Raw genomic sequence first — 17,540 nt, forward strand, 5'->3', positions numbered from 1 at the left:
ATCCCCCGGGGGGATGGCCACGCTGCAATCCCTTTTCCATTCTCCTCTCAGGATCTTGGGCATGCACGCACACGCACCCGGCATGAGTTTAAGCCACCGGGACTGGGACTTGAACCACGGTCGGCTACATGCGAGTCCAGCGACATAGCCATTACACTAACTGCTGGTCCCCCAAGTGTGAATTCTAAACCATGGAGTCTGAGACTTCAACCTCAGTTAGCCATGTGAGAATCCAACGACATAACCTCTATGGTACTTGCCGGCTCCTAAATAAATAAATTTTTAAAGAATTATTTAAAAAATTTTTATTAATTATTATTATTTAATTTGACCAGAGAGAGAGAAAGGGAAAGTGAGAAAGGAAGTCGCCATACCCAGGACTCAAACCATGGTCAGCCATGTGGGAATCCAGAACCTTAGCCACAACACTACCTGCCACCCATGAGTAATTTTTTAAAAACAAAACACCATGTGACAGAGTAGAGGAAGGGAGAATTCAGAGATCACAAGACCTCCCTCACCACACTCTTACTTCTCCTTGACTTCTGGGTTTTAACTTGCCTCCTTCTGGAATCAGGGAATTAGACAGATAATTAGAGTTAGTGTAGGTAAAAAAGCTCCTTATCTGAGTGGACACTATTTTTCTGGGACTGGCATATTTGTAGAACTTCAAATGGCTTAATGAGGGAAATTGTGTTTGAGATAAGTCTTGGAGGAGAAAAAGGAATATGTGGACCATAGTAGAATTGAGAAGAATGGGACCAACAGTTGGCATAATGGCTATGTCGCTGGACTCCCATGTAGAAGACTGCGGTTCGAGTCCCAGACCCAGTGGCTTAAATTCACACCAGGCCTGTGTGCGTGCATGCCCAAAATCCTGAGAGGAGAATGGAGGAGAAGGGATTGTGATGTGGCCATCTCCCTGGGGGGTGATTTCTCGCTTTCTGTCTCTCTGTCTCGCTCTGTCTTTCTGGCAAAAACCTCTCAAAAAAACAAACAAACAAAAAGAATTGAGAAGAGCATTTCAGACAGCAGGATGGAACATGTGTTACAAGCATTAAGAGAAATATCAGAGAGCCTTTTATTGATTTGGAGTCGGAAGTACTAGATGACATGGAGAGGGACAAGAGATGGGACTGGAAAGGTGGTAGTGGCTACCAGTATTTATTAGATTTGGGAATCCCTTATGGAGCAAAACCTGTATCTTACTCTAGAGGCCAAAAAGACCAGATCTTCCTTACCCAGCCTCTTTTGCAGCAAGAACATAGACAAAGAGTTTTGGCTAGGCTGGTCAAATGTCTCATCCAGATTTTGGGTCAAAGATGAGCTTGAGGGGCCAGCAGGTGGCATAGGGTGAAGGTGCTAGACTCCCACATGGTGGATCATAGTTTGAATCCTGGATCTGGAGGCTTTCTCACTCCTCTCCTACTCTGGTCAAATTATAACAATAATTAATTAATTAATTAAGTCTTTAAAAAGAAAATCATGCTGGGCATGCATATGTGCATGCGTAGAATCCCAGGAGGAGAATGGAGAAGGGTTTGTGATGTGGCCATCTCCCCAGGGGGTGATTTCTCATTTTCCCTCTCCTTGTGTGTCTCTCTCTCCCTCCCTGTGGAGAGGAAAAAAATAAAAAGCTTGAAGGAAGCTGTGGCCATAAGAAGTCTTTTGCTAGTGATGGCAAGGGGTAGCAGTGAAACAGCATCTTGTTTCCAGCACCAGTATCCAGGGCCCAGGGCCCAGGGCAGTGTCAGCAGTGCCCACCACAGTGTTCAATGGATTGCGTCTGTGCCAGACCAGGTCAATGGCAGGATTCTGCGCATTGTTTCTAGTTACTATCCACTAAGCTTGGTTCTCTCTTCTTCCTGCCACTTTTGTATGATTCCTAATTTTTTTTTTTTCCTTTTTGGAGAGGTTTTTGCTATAGGGCTCATGCGCTCGCCAGACAGAGAGAGACAGAGAGACAGAAAGTGAGAAATCACCCCCAGGGGGGATGGCCACACACCGCAATCCCTTCTTCCTCTGTTCTCCTCTCAGGATCCTGGGCACGCACGCACACGCGCCCGGCGTGAGTTTTTTTTAAGTCACTGGGTCCGGGACGCTAACCGTGGTTGTCTACATGGGAGTCCAGCGACATAGCCATTGCGCTAACTGCTGGTCCCCCTAATATTTTTTAATAATACATTCACGGTCTGCTCCAATGGGCTAGATTAGACTTGCAACTCAGAATCCTGAACAAGAGTGGATGAATTTGAGAAGATTTAAGATGGGGAGGAGCATGACATGGTGAGGAAGTGAGAAAAGGGAGCTGTCTAGAAGTCTCCAAGATCTCTCCCTCTCTCTCTTGTGTATTTTTCATCCGTTCTGTCACCCAAGCCAAAAAGGGTCGAGGTCCCTTTTGTCCTATTTCCTTCAGTCAGTCTCAGATAGTGTAATTTCTAACTCTTCGTCTGATGTCTTCAGTACCTGTTCTGTTGTGCATGTATTTTTTATGTGCTCAGGGGTGTATGTGCTCACCAAAGTGACAGAGGAGAAAGCATCCCCCAACGAGGCATGGTCAAGCCACAATCTCTTCTCCATTTCTCCATTCCGTTAGGATTTGGGGCACATGTACACACACCTAGCATGCTTTTCAAGCCACCAGAAATGGGATTTGAGCTATATGGTTGGCCACGTGGGATCTGGCTCCCTTAACTACTAGTACATGGGACTGGCCCCAGTGTCCCTGTTTTGTTTTCATGGATCAGTACTCTGTCCCATTCCCTCAGATTTTCATCTTTCTTAGTTTCTGATGCTTTCAAGAATGGGATCAGAATTTGCTCTTCTTTCTGGAAACTGTTGAGGACTGCTGACTCATTTCTGGTGGACGGTGGGGATTCTGCTTCTGTCCTGGAGTTCGTCCCCAGCTCCTGCTTTGTCCCCTTCTTCCTGGCTTGGTCCTATTCATTCATCCTCTCTGTCCCTCCTCTCTTTAGCCTCCAATAGACATCTACTTTAGCATTATCTACCTGAGATAATGATACCACCAGAGCCCGCTCTGAATCCACTCTGAAGCGGTTTGAATCCCCTCCGCAATCCCTGTACTGTGGAGGACTTGGAGAGGCAGCAGTATGAGTGATTTGGTTAGAGTATAGTATCCTGGAAGCCTAGATTGAACTGGGGGTTGATTTGTACTTCATCACAGGTTATAGCCACAAGGAGCCATTTCCTGAAAGCAATGCCATTAAAGCTTGTTTGTTTGACTCTAGGCAAAGTGGGGGTGGTAGAATATCCACGAGCAAGTAGCTGTAGACTGAGAAGAAAGAGCACATTCCTAGTGGGCGGTGGGACCTGGACTGAGCATTTATTTGTCTGAGCTCAGGGTTCAGTGGGAGCCCTTGATCTGGTCCTGAGGCCTCAGACCACTTGTCCATAAGGGTACAGTCAGGTGATGTTCTCTGTTATCTCAAACTGTCCAAGTAGCAGCTTCCCACCGGGGTCCCAGCTTCTCAGATGGATGGGTACTGTGTGCTCAGAGGTATGCTGGACAGTATCACCCACTTGGATGCCTTCCTTCTGAATCAAGCACCAACTGGCATATACTTTGCATTTGTTTTTGGCAACCTGGGAGATAAAATCTTGGTAACCCATAGCTTCCCCTAGCTGCCAAGGTTTGGAAGGCACCCAAGGTGAAGGGCGACAGAGGTGGATAAGACTCATGCCACAGCTACTGTGAAAGGACATGTTCTGGATGGAGGGGAGCGATGAACTTTTTTTTTCTTTTCTTTTCTTTTCTTTTCTTTTTTTTTTTTTGAGAGGTTTTTGCTATAGGGCATGTGTGCTCACCAGACAGAGATAGACAGAGAGACAGAAAGTGAGAAATCACCCCCAGGGGGGATGGCCACGCCACAGTCCCTTCTCCATTCTCCTCTCGGGATCTTGGGCATGCACATACATGCGCCCAGTGTGAATTTAAGCCACTGGGTCCAGGACTCGAACTGCGGTCAACTACATGGGAGTCCAGTGATGTAGCCATTACGCCATCTGCTGGTCCCACGATGAGCTCTTTATAAGCAAACTCCACTGTGGCAAGGTAGAGGAATTGATATGAAGTACCCTTAATAGCTTCTTCTAGAACTGGTCCATAAATTGAGGGTTGTCGGGACCAACAGTTAGCGTAATGGCTATGTCACTGGACTCCCATGTAGTCGACTACGGTTTGCGTCCCGGACTCGGTGGCTTAAAACGCACGCTGGGCGTGTGTGCGTGCGTGCCCAAGATGCCGAGAGGAGAATGGAGGAGAAGGGATTGCGGCATGGCCATCCCTCCTAGGGGGTGATTTCTTGCTTTCTATCTCTCTGTCTCTCTCTGTCTGTCTGGCGTGTGCATGAGCCGTATAGCAAAAACCTCTCCAAAAAAAATATTGAGGGTTGTCGTAAGAATCACATTTAATGTTTTCAATGGACTATGAAGGACATCCTGGGTGATATAAAACTACTTGGGAGGGGCAGCAGGTGGTGTGGTGGTTAAAGGTGCTGGACTCCAATATGGGTGACCGCAGTTTGGGTCCCGGACCTGGTGAATTCCTTTCTCACTTTCCTGTCTGGTCAAATTGGAAAATAATAATAAATAAAGTTAAAATAGTTCTTTAAAAAGAGAGAAAAAAGTACTTGGGTAGAGGCCAGCAGGTGGCATAGCAGTTACTTTGCCTGACTCCCAGTTGGCCAACTGTGGCTTGAGTCCTGGGCCTGGTGGTTTGAAAATCACATCGGGTACATGTGCATGCGTGCCCAAGATCCCGGGAAGAGAAGGGAGGAGAAAGGATTGCGGCATAGCCATTCCACCTGGGGGATGCTTTTTTACTTTCCTTCTCATCATTTCTATCTGTCTGGTGAGCCTCATATGCCCTAAGGCAAAAACCTATTTTTTACAAAAAGGTACTTGGGTAAATCTTTTACCTGTTGAATTGATGGTATTATTTCTCAGTGTTATAGACTTCCCCATGACCCAGGAGTGGACACAGAATCTTAGTTATTCACTACTTTGACCATTGCCTCTCTCTGTTGGAACTGAGGCTCATTGTCCACAATGTTTTCATGTTGAAGGATTTTAAAATGAGTCTGCCTCAGTGGCTACCAGGAGTGTGTCTACTAGATTAGGGTATTTGGTTCCAGATGCTTGGCACATAGTGGTGATAATATTAAATACACATTGCTTGCAGTTGTCTCGAAGTCGGCATTGCAAGCAGAGTAATATCACCCTGACTAGAAATTCATTCACACAAGGTCAGCTTGAGAGAAAAATGCTAGAACATTATACAGAAAAAAATTACTCCTGTCTAGGAGGTCATATCAAATATTGGGCATTAGTCCCTGGAAGTTGGCTGGAGCATTAAGATGTACTGACATTGGCTGATGTATGTCTGGAAGGCTATCTTGTACTTCTTGTCTTTCCTAGCAGAAGGATATTGTCAATGCTTTGAGAGGAAGTAGATAGAAACACGAGCCCAGGGAACCAGACTGATCTCCAGGGCATATTTTCCATATGGGGGCCATTCGTTTGCCTTTGTGTCCAAAAATATCTTCCTCAACGTGGTGCACTCGTTCAGGATTCTGAACACGGAGAAGGAGGAGCATTAGACAACAGTGGAATTCGGTGCTGGTTACACACTGCTAATGTAAGTGGAGTACCTGGGTTTTCTAGAGAAAATTACCATAAAAATAGCTAGTACATAGTGAGTGTGCTTGGCAGGATTCTGTATGGGAGGTACTGTTATTTTACAAAAGGGAAACAGAGGCACAGAGTTTAGTAATTTGCCTAAGGTCACATAACAGGCATGTGGCAGAGACAGGCATTTCATCCAGGTAGTTTGGCTCCAGAGGCCATGCTCTATCACCACCATACTAAACTACCTCAAGAAAAGGTTTATTGTATTATAGACAGCAGATGTACGAGAGAGAGACGTCCTTGACAGAGTCTTGTCATACTGTGATCTCCTTTAGAACCTTGCACACATGTGCACATGCCTGGTGTGTTTTCAGGCCGACCCAAGCATGTGCACCTGCAGTCCACCCCGTGTCTTCCGGCACTGCAATTCAGTTTACTACCAACTGTGCCGCCAGGCTGGGCCTAAACTGCCTCTTGAGATAGCCTAGTCAGGATTTCCAGGAAAGATCAAGGACTCAGAAAAATATGGACGGACAGAACCAGCCCCAGTTTAGGCTCCCCTCTGTGCTGCCCAATGGCGCTCACCTGGAGCCTGGAGCCTTGAGCCTTGCGCCTTGAGTTGGATGGGGGCGGAACATCATTCCTTGATCCAGAGGCAGAACTTGCCTCCCTGACAGCTACTGAAACGCCAAGACTCATCTCCTATGGCCAGCAGTGGGGTTGCAGAGTTGACTGGAATTTAGGAGGTCACTCTGCCTCTGGATTGGAACAGTCCCAATGGGGAAGACCAGCAGGGGAAGACTGAGCCCTGTGGAAAAAGTAGCCTGTTTGCTGCAATATAGACACACTCAGCTTGTAGGTGGGCTCAGACTCTGGGATTCGACGGAGTGTGGCCGTAAGTAGCATGAGTACCTTTCCCCTCTGGTTTCCCATGGACAGGAGCCAGTGGTTTCCAGCGGTTACTAGATAGTGTGGGTTGTTTCCAAGATATATTTCTATAACTTCAGAAGGTCTTTCCATTTGGAAAGGCAAAGGGGTTCTCGGTTCTGCTGGGTTCATTCTTGGCTAGACGTGAATTGTGCTGTTCATGCTCCTGTTTGAAAATCTAGAACTACAGTGCCCTCTGCTGGGATCTAAGAGTGGCATCTCGGCTATCTCCTAGTGGGTGGGCCACCGAAAGAGCAGCTCAGAGGGGCCCTAGGAAATTGTGGAGAGGACATTTCAACTGAGGTTAGAAATACTGCCTCTTATGTCTTTGACAGGATCCGTAAAATGAGAACAAAAATGAGATGTGTTCAGCTCTTCCCATTGAAGAAATTCAAACCCCGAGAGCAACCCTGAGTGCTCACTAGGGAATGATAAGGAAAACACTGGAGGAAATTGGAATGAGACCCTTTGGATGTGGAAAGTATGGAGGTCAGTGTGTCTGTGGCTAGAGAGTAGTCACTGGGAGAGTCTGGCAGAAAGAGGTCATTTGTCTCAATTGTCTCAAGATGAGAATAAGCATAATCTCTCCCTACTACCCACCCCTACTGATTTGCCTCTGACACTCCTGCCCATGGACTGTCTTGCATTCTGGACTTGTGGTACGGTGATATCTAGCCTGACTTAGGGTTTTCATATAACAAGCCAAAGGAGCTGTCTCAGCAAAAGGGCACATTAGAGGGAATGGTTGTGTTGCCAGACCACGTGGTTGACCGCAGTTCAAGTCCTGGATTCGGTGGCTTAAAACTCATGCCAGGTGCATGTGTGGGTGTGCCCAAAAGAGGAGAATGGAGAAGAAGCGATTGCGGCATGGCAATCCCCCCCATCGGGTGATTTCTCGCTTTCTGTCTCTCTGGTGAGCACATGTGCCCTACAGCAAAAATCTCTCTCTCTAAAACAAAAGGGGGGGAACTGTCTGAAATAAAGACCAAGATGCTCTTAAATCAAGACAAGTGTCCAGGGACCAGCAGATGGCAAAATGGTTACATCACTAGACTCCCATATAGTTGACCACAGTTCGAGTCTAGGACCCAGTGGCTTAAACTCACTCCGGGCACATGTGTGTGCGTGCCCAAGATCCTGAGAGAATGGAGAAGGGATTGCAGCATGACCATCCGCCCTAGAGAGTGATTTCTCACTTTCTGTCTCTCTGTCTTTAAGGTGAGCTCATATGCCCTATAGCAAAAATCTCTCAAAAAATAAAAACAACAACAAAAAACGCCAGAAGTGTCCAGATATGAGGCTAAGAGTGAACAGAGACAGTTTCAGCAAAGGAAAGGAGTGATGTAGGGCTGTGCTCCCCTGGGCAGGACAGGAAGGACTCAAGTACACAAGAGCTAGGGCAGGAAGTGGACAAACTCTGGATGCCGGGTCGAACTTGTAGAACAACCAGTATTAGGATCAGGACGGGACAGGAATCTACTGATTGGGGGACATGAAAGTTCTGGTCACTGGTTAGGAGTGTTCTTCTGTGGGCAGCTGTAGTTCTTTCAGGGCCTGGATGAAATGTACTTTGAAGCTAGCTATCATTTTTTTCCTCCTCAAAGAATCTTATGGTTGAAAATACTGCTTTCCAGGTACCCTCTCCTGGCAAGTATGTCTTGTAGACAGAGATATTCCAGTTATAGAAAAGGTTTAAAGGGGTTTCAAAAGTTTGTGAAAGGGTGAAAAAAAAAAGTTTGTGAAAGGGTCAATAGGTAGCATGGAGGTTGGGGTGCTGGATTCCCACAAGGCTGACTGCACAGTTCAAGTCCTGAAACTGGTGGCTTGATAGTCACTCTGAGCATGTGTGCTTGCATGCCCAAAATCCCTAGAGGAGAATGGAAGAAAATGAATTGTGTGTTGGGGGTGATTTCTCACTTTCCCTCTCTCTGTCTCTGTCTCTCTCTGGCAAATGCATATGTCTGATAGCAAAAAAAAAAAAAAAATTAAAAAAGTTTGTGGAAAATGGAATTGAAGTACAAATCCGTTTTGTTGCAAATTTTTTTTTGTGAAATCCATGCATAGTATTTTCCTAATAAACGTATTTCACGAACTTTTTGAAGTTTCCCTCACCTGCATATTCCATATGTAGTTAAGTTACATACAGTTTATAACTGTTCCTCTGATCTTCTGTTGTAGTTTCACGTGCTAGGGCAAAGGTGCATCACATACATTATTCCACGTAATCTCCACAAAAAATCAACGAGGCAGGCATTATCTCCATTTACAGGTGAGGGAACGGAGGCACTATGAATTTTAAGTGTCAGGTAGACCTCTGAATCTGAGCAACTTTGGGTACCTGATAAAATTGAGTTTTTGTAGTCAAAGATAGACAAAAATATATTCCCCATATTCTTCTTCTTTTTAATGATTATTTAATTTTATTTATTCATTAGTTTATTTTTAATTTGACAGAGAGAGACACGGGGGGTGGGGGGAGGAGTTGAAAAAGCAAGCTACCAGGTCTGGGACTCGGAACTGTGGTAAGATATGTGGGAGTGTCTAGCGCCTTAACCACCATGCCACCTATTGTCTCTCCCCCCCTACTCCCCCAGGTTTTCTTCTTTGACTTTCTCTGTTTTGGTTCTTTATCAGGAGGGAATGAAAGGAAGGAGGCAGGGATTGGCAGAATGTTTGATTACATGAGTTGACTCACCTCTGAGTTTTCATTATGACTATAATAAGTAAAGCTTGAGTGGGCCCTTTTGAGTTGAATGTTAATATACTCACACCTACTAAGAGGAAAAAAGTATCCTTTTTCAAAGAAATATTGTGAATGACTTAAAAGTACCATGATAGTAAGACTGTTAAGAAGAGAAGTCTGTGGGCCAGTTAGAGGCATGGTAGTTAAGGCAGCTGGCTCTCTCATGTGGCCAACTGCATGGTTTGAATTCCAGACCTGGTGGTTTGAAAAACACACTGGGTATATATGTGTATGTACCCAGAATCCCAAGAGGGGAGTAGAGAAGAAGGGATTATGCCATGGTCATCTCCTTAAGGGAGTAATTTCTCTCTCTCTTTTTGAAGAGTACATGTGCCTATAGTGAATTTAAAAAATGTGAAAAGTGTGGATATTAATAGGTTACTTTTTATAGCTGCTGTTAAAGGCCTAGATGAGGGACCTGGAAAGACTGTGGCTGATTTAAGCCTGGAGAATTGGTTGATGTGCTAGAACAGGTAGACAGAAGAGTCAGGCTGCTTGGGATCATCAGGTGGTGTGGTGGTTAAGAGCACTGGACTCTCACATGGCCATCTGCGGTTTGGGCCCTGGACCTGGTGGCTTGCTTTCTTACTCCACCCCCAGCCCCTCACAGACTCTGTCCCTCTCTGATCAAACTTAAATAAATAAATAAAGTTAAATAAAGTAATTCTTAAAAAAAAAAAAAAAAAGTCAGGCTGCTTGAGTGATGGTATTAACACAAGCCCCAGAGAAATAGGGACCAGAGACTCATTTTGGAGGATTACAAAGGAAAATCCTTCAAGATTGTTTGGCTTGGGGGACCAGCAGGTGGCACGGTGGTTAAGGTGTTGGACACTCCCACATGTCTGACCTCGGTTCAAGTCCTGGACCTGGTGGCTTGCTTTCTCACTTTCTCTCTTTCTCTTTCTCTCTGTCTCCTTCTGGTCAAATTAAAAAATAAATGAATGAATCATTAAAATAAAATAAAATAATTCTTTGAAAAAAAAAAGATTGTTTGGAATCTAATTTATGGAACTAAGGGTGAGTAATGAGTCAGGAACTGTGGGTTCCTTGAATTAATGGACATAGAAACTGGAATGAGAAAGACTGGCATAAACCAGATGGATGTGGGCTTACTAGAGGTCAAAGAGAATGCTGCATATGATCTGTAATCTCCCTTCCCTGGTGCGAAACTTCCAGCTCAGTTCTGAAGTAATAGAAAGGTAGGAAGGCATGTTCCCTATTACGGGTCCACAGGCTCAAATCCCTCCCAGTGGACCATATATTTCAAACGACTTCAGCAATACTAGGACTCAGAATCGTCTGAGTTTTACTGCACTTTTCTGCCAATTTGTTTAATAAGATTAAAACGGAGAGTTTACCATTTTTTAAAATGAATTATGTATATTTTATTTTTATTATTTATCTAGAGTTTACCATTTAATTGAGTTAATAAAAAGGTCTCTGGTGACTGGATACAGCAGTTCAGTGGAGTGGTGGAGCAAGAGCCTGGCCGCTGCGGGTTTGAGAACAGGTGCCAGTCACAGTAGTGCAGCTGGTTTATGCTGCTACTTGGCAGGCTGAGGCCACACGGGAGGCCTAGGTGTGATTCCTGGCCAACTCTAAAAGCCAGAATTGGTGGCACATGCCAGGTACTTAGGAGGCTAAGGCAGAAGCATCATGATAGAGGGAGATTCCATCTGAAAAAAAAAAAAAAGAGGCTGATCTTTGGCCTGATAGTTAAGGGAGCTGGATACCATGTGGCCAGCCATGCAATTTGAATCCTAGCCCAGGTGGCTTGAAAAACACCCCGGGGGGACCAGCAGTTAGCGTAATGGCTATGTCACTGGACTCCCACGTAGTCGACTGCGGTTCGAGTCCCGGACCTGGTGGCTTAAACTCACGCCGGGTGTGTGTGTGTGTGCGTGCTCAAGATCCCGAGAGGAGAATGGAGAAGAAGGAATTGAGGCGTGGCCATCCCCTCTGAGGGGTGATTTCTTGCTTTTTATCTCTCTGTCTCTCTCTGTCTGTCTGGCGAGCACGCGCGCCCTATAGCAAAAACCTCTCCAAAAATAAAGAAAAGAAGAGAAAAGAAAAGAAAAACACCGTGGGTGTGTGTGCGCCCTGAATCCCAACAGGATGGAGAAATGGAGAAGAGATTGTGGTGTAAGCACACCCCACTAGAGTGCTTTCTCCCTTTCCCCTTCTCTCCCTTACTCTGGTGGGTGCATGTGCCCTCTGGCAAATAAATTTTAAAGAGAGAGAGAGAGAATGGCAGGAGAAGAATCAGAGACAGCAAGAACAGACAACTCTTTTGAGGAATTTTGCTCAAAGGAAGGCAGGGATAATAGGAAATTTGAGGGTTTTTTTGTTTGTTTTTTAAAGGGGAGACTTTTAAAAAAATAATTATTTTATTTAACTTTATTTATTTATACACTTTTAATTTGACCAGAGAGAGAGAGAGAAAGTGAGAAAGCGAGTCACCAGGTTCAGGACTTGAACCGTAGTCACCCATGTGGGAATCCAGCGCCTTTAACCACCACGCCATCTGCTGGCCCCGGAAATTTGAGTTTTTAAGAAGGAAGAAAGAGGGCTGGTCCTACAGCATAGCTTAAGTCATGTGTGTAGAAAGCTGGATCCCACATGGCTAACCATAGCACAAATCCTAGCCCTGGTATCTTGAAAAACATGCTGAATGTGTGTGCATGTGTGCCCCAAAACCTGACAGGATGGAGAAATTGAAGAAAAAACTCAGCCTAACCAGGTTCCATTGGGGGATGTTTTTTTCTCTCTCCTGAAAGTATATGCAGTAAGAAAGAAAAAAGAGATGAAGAAATTGTAGCACATCTGTATGTAGATAGGAAAGATCAGAGATGGAAAAACTTATTGCAAGAGAGTGAGAAGAGTTAATAGGAGTGGTGTCCTTGAGTAAGCAAAAAGAGATGTGATGCTCAGGTAGGATTCATCATTCATTCCACTGATGGTAGGAGATAGAGGGAACAGATGCAAGCAGATGAACAGATGTTGCTTGTGGCAGCTCATAGAATTACCTTCCAGTGGCTTGTTTCCCTGTGAAATAGAAGGCAAACCATGATATGAAAATGAAGATAGAGGAGGAAGTGGTAGAGGTTTGAAGACAGAGCAGAGGATATGAAAAGGCCTCCAGGAGAGTTGCAGGGTACATAGAACAAGGAAATGTCTAACCCCTGGGTAGCCAGAAAGGCCCGCTTGAGACTAGGGATCATAAATTTTAAATGAGGTCAATCAGCATGGTTGTTTTCCTCTAGACTGTGAATACACACTTCTCTTTCCAGAAATTTTGGTATAATCAGGAGTGGTGGTAGTGGGGGGAGAAGGGTGGAGGAAGAAATGGGGGAACCAGGTGGTCAAAGGAGGTCTCTTTTTTTTTTTTTCTTTCTCCCAGATGGAAGAGATTATAGTACTTTTGTATGATCAACACAATCTAAGAGGAAAAAACAAACAAACAAAAAAACTAAGGGAAATGGGGATAATTTTAGGAGCAAAATCCTTGAGTAGGTGAGATGGGATGAGATCCAACACACAAGTGGAGTCAGCCCATTCACTGTACCAGAGGGAAGGTGAATATGCAGTGCAATGTTCAATGTACTGAGAGAGTATCTTTTCTGCTTGTTTCTGTGTTCTTAGTAAAATAAGGAGCAAGGAAGTTGTCACAGTAAGGATGGGAGAGGGGTTTTAGAGACTCAATGAGAGCCGTGCAACAATTGCCTTGAGTGGGACAGTGACTAGGAGAATATTAACAGGATTTGCAGGCAGCCCTGGAGCCCTGTTAAATCTGTGGCTATGGTACTAATCACTCTAGGAAGACCAAGCGCCCTAGAGGAAAGCCAAGTACATAAGTACATTTACCTTTGCCTTGACAGGTTTCCCTGGAGCTCCAAAAGGTCAGCCTATGTGCCTTGGAACCTGACCATGTGGGCCCAGGTGTCAGCTCTGAAGGAGTTCAAATGACTTCTAGGAATGGACCATACTTCCTCTGAGTGGAATTTTCAGGTGGAGATTGAATGATATGGTTGAAGCCAAACTTGCCAGAGGGCAGCTAAATTGTCTGAAAGTCTTTGCAAAGAGAGTAGTAGAATGATAAATACTGTTCTATGGTTTCTTTTGTTACCAGATCATGAATGATGGGAAGAATGCACAGATATATCAAGGCTTGCCCAATTAAAAAGGCTTGTCAGAGACCAGCAGTTGGCGTAATGGCTATGTTGCTGGACTCCCACATAGTCAACCGCGGTTCGCGTCCCGGACCCGGTGGCTTAAACCTCATGCCAGGAGCGTGTGCATGCGTGCCCAAGATCCCGAGAGGAGAACAGAGGAGAAGGGATCGCGGCGTGGCCATCCCCCCTGGGGGGTGATTTCTCGCTTTCTGTCTGTCGCTCTCTGTCTGGTGAGCGCACGCGCTCTATAGCAAAAACCTCTCTCTAAAAAAAAAAAAAAAAAAAAGGCTCCTCGTGGGGCTGGCAGGTGGTATGGTGGTTGAAGTGCTGGACTCCCACATGGCTGACTGTAGTTTGAGTCCCGAACCTGATGGTCTGCCTTCTCACTGTCTCCTTCTCTCTCTCTCTCTGGTCAAATTCAAAAATAAACAATAATAACAAATGAAGATAAATAAATAATTATTTTTTTAAAAAAGTCTCATCAGAAGTGGGAAGTATGTTTCCAGTTGGTGGTTGGGAGGTAGTGAAAGCAATCTGACCGAAGTTGGGGATAAAGGTGCCTTCCTATAGTTTTGGCCTTAAACTATTTTTAGGTTTTGTTTTGTTTTGTTTTTAAAGAGATTTTTTGCTATAGGACATGTGCACTTGCCAGAGAGACAGAAAGCAAGATATCACCGCCCCCCCCACCCAGGGGGAATAGCCACACTGAAATTCTTTCTGCTCCATTCTTCTCTTGGGATTTTGGGCATTCATGCCCGGCATGGGGTTTTTTTTTTTTTTTTTGAGAGATTTTCACTGTAGGGCGCGTGCGCTCGCCAGACAGACAGAGAGAGACATAGAGACAGAAAGCGAGAAATCACCCCCTGGGGGGGATGGTCACGCCGCAATCCCTTCTCCTCTTCTCCTCTCGGGATCTTGGGCACGCACGCACACGCGCCCGGCGTGAGTTTTAAGCCACCGGGTCCGGGACACGAACCACGGTCGACTACGTGGGAGTTCAGCAACATAGCCATTACGCTAACTGCTGGTTCCCAGCCAGGCATGAGTTTTAAACTGCTGGGTCTGGGACTCAAACTGCCACTAGGTGGTCACTATGTGAGAGTTCACTGATGTAACCATTATGCCATCTGCTAGTACCTGTTTCTAGGTTTTGAAATCTGCCTTTATGAAGATGCAGTTCTAGCTTCAACTCTAAACACAGCTAACTTAGTCTCAGTCTGTATGTTTTTGTTTAAACCTTAACTCCTTTATCTAGAGTGGGATTCTTCAAATTACTCTCCATCCTGGGCTCTGCAAACTTAGTTGCATATGAGGGCCAGGCAGATAATGTTTATGAGTAAAATAAGCTAGGTTAAACAAAACAAAAACAAACCTGTCCCATCTGAAGGGGCAATTGCTACTTTGTTATAGCTATTTGTTGTCATTTAGGAATACAATTCAGGGCCAGTGTGGTCAGATCTAATTTTAAAATTTTATTTATTTATAATTTTTAAATTTGCTAAAAGTGCATGTGCTTGCCAGAGAGACAGAGTAAGGTAAAGTGAGAAATCACCCCCTGGTGAGGGGATGGACACTCTGCATTCCCTTTTCCTCAGGATTTTGAGCATGTAGTCATGTGCCCAGGTATGGGACTCAAACCATGCAGTAGGCCATGTGGGAGCTAGTTACTTTAACCACCATGCCACTGACTGGACAAGCCAAATCTTTTTGTTTGTTTGTTTCCTTTAAATTTTCACAGTAGGGATCACTAGAGAGAGACTGAGAAAGTGAGAAATTATCACAGGGGTGATGGCCATGCCACAATCCCTTATCCTCCATTCTCCTCTCAGGATTTTGAGCATGCACATATGCGTGACTGGTGTGTTTCTCAAGCCACCAGGTCTGGGACTTGAATTGCTCGGTCAGCCATGTGGGATCCAATGTCTTAACCACCATTATTAGATACAATTTTAAAAAAGAAGTCAGAAATGTGGGTTTTATGTAAAATTTCTTGATTCTTTTATTTAATTTTTTTTTTTTTTGCTAGAGGGCATGTGTACTTGCCAGAGAGAGACAGAAAAAGGGTGAGGAGAAAACAACTTCCATGGGGCATGGTCATATAGCAATCCCTTCTTCTTTACCCCTTCTTCCCTTCAGGATTTTGGGCACATCCAGCATGTTTCCCAAGCCCCAGGTCTAGGACTCAAACCACATAGGTGGCTATCTGGCTGTCTTAATCATAAGGCCACAGAGCTGGCTTGAAATATCCTGATTATTGTTATTATTATTTTTTAGTTTATTACAGGGTCAGTAAGAGACAGAGAGAGAGAGATGGAAAGTGAGAAAGCACCTTCCAAAGAGGATGACCAGGCTACAATCCCTTCTCCATTCTCTCTGGTGTGTCCTTCAAGCTGCTGGGTCTGGGATTCAAACTGTATAGCTGGTCATGTGAGATCTAGCCACCCTAACCACCACTCCACCGGCTGGCCCAAAGTCTCCATTTTTTTATTAAATTTTTTTTTTAAATTTTGCCAAAGGGCATGGGTGTTGCGAGAGAGAGAGAGAGAGAGCACGAGATGGATGGCAGGTGTATATGCTTGCCAGAAAGACAGAGAGAGACAGAGAGACAAAAAGTGAGAAATCACTCCCAGGGAGGATGACTATGCTGCAATCCCTTCTCTTCCATTCTCCTCTCAGGACTTTGGGCATTCATGCACATGTGCCTGGCATGTTTTTCAAGCTGCCAGGTCTGGGATTTGAACTGCAGAGTTGGCATGTGTGATCCTGCACCTAAACTACCATGCCACCTGCTTTCCCCCAAATCTTCTGGTTTTTAGATGTTGGTCCAGGCTAAACATTTATCGGGCTACACTGATAATACTACCCGGCACTCAGGAGGGCAGCTGATGACTGTTCTCCTGTGCTGCCTCTTTCTGCCCAAAGCTAATCACATCCTGTACATTGTTTATTTAGTCACTTGTTTATTGTCTATGTTAGTCACCGTTGTATTTCTAGTACCTGGCACAGTCAGTTCTCCAAACAGAAATATTTGATGTTGGATGAGAGGGAAAGTTTGAATTGGTGCCTTATTTAGAAGATTTTTATACATCCTGAATCGTATTGTACATATGAATTATAAATATATAGGGTATTTACATTTTTCAAAGAAAATTATTTCCTCAGAAATTGTGATTAATTAAAAAAGAAAAATGGGGAGCAGCAGATGGTGTAATGGTTGTCACTGGACTCCCACATAGTCGACTGTGGTTCAAGTCCTGGACATAGCTGTTAAAACTCATGCCAGGCACATGTGCATGCCTGCCTAAAATCCTTAGAGGAGAATGGAGGAGAAAGGATGGCTGCTTGGCCATCTTCCCTGGGGAGGGAGGTGGTGATTTTTTGCTTTCTGTATCTCTGGTGAATGCACGTGCCCTATAGCAAAACTTGCTCCAAAAAAAAAAAAAAAAAAAAAAAAAAAAAAAAAAAAAAAGAGAAGAAAAATGGTAACTTGACAGTGGAGAAAACTGGCAACCACTACCTCCAGTGGTCAAAGTTAACATCAGACAGAGACAGGACAAAATGATATCACAAGCCTCCTGATGTGATGTAATGAGGACATAATGTCACTTACTCCTACCCAAAATGTTTAAATGGGATCTACTCATGAAAAACATCAAGCCCCAATTAAGGAATTTTCTACAAAGTATCTTGACTTACCCAGATACAGTGGCCTCTAGCTGGGAGGATGCAGAGGGACCATAAGAATGAGGCTGGCCTAAGCAACGCAGTGAGATCCCATCTCTTAAAAAAGAAGTCTTGCCTCTACATAAGAATGTCAATGTCATGGGGACCAGCTTGTGGCATGGTGGTTAAAGCCGGACACTTCTACATAGTTGACCATGGTTCGAGTCCCAAATCTGGTGGCTTGCTTTCTCACTTTCTCTCTGTCTCTCTCTGGTCAAATATAAATGAATGAATAAATAAAATTAAATATATTTTTTTCTTTTTTTGGAGAGGATTTTTCTATAGGGCGTGTGCACTCGCCAGACAGAGAGAGACAGAGAGATAGAAAG

General features: G+C 44.6%; 1 protein-coding gene across 2 annotated transcripts in view; it reads right to left on the bottom strand.

Annotated features, from left to right (window-relative positions):
- The window catches only part of SPMIP11 (sperm microtubule inner protein 11), a 34,118-nt gene that overhangs the window by 9,519 nt on the left and 7,059 nt on the right, over positions 1 to 17,540 (bottom strand). The window lies entirely within an intron of this gene.

The sequence above is a fragment of the Tupaia chinensis genome, unplaced genomic scaffold (genome assembly GCF_000334495.1).
Source record: "Tupaia chinensis unplaced genomic scaffold, TupChi_1.0 Scaffold145652_1, whole genome shotgun sequence".
NCBI lineage: Eukaryota > Metazoa > Chordata > Mammalia > Scandentia > Tupaiidae > Tupaia > Tupaia belangeri.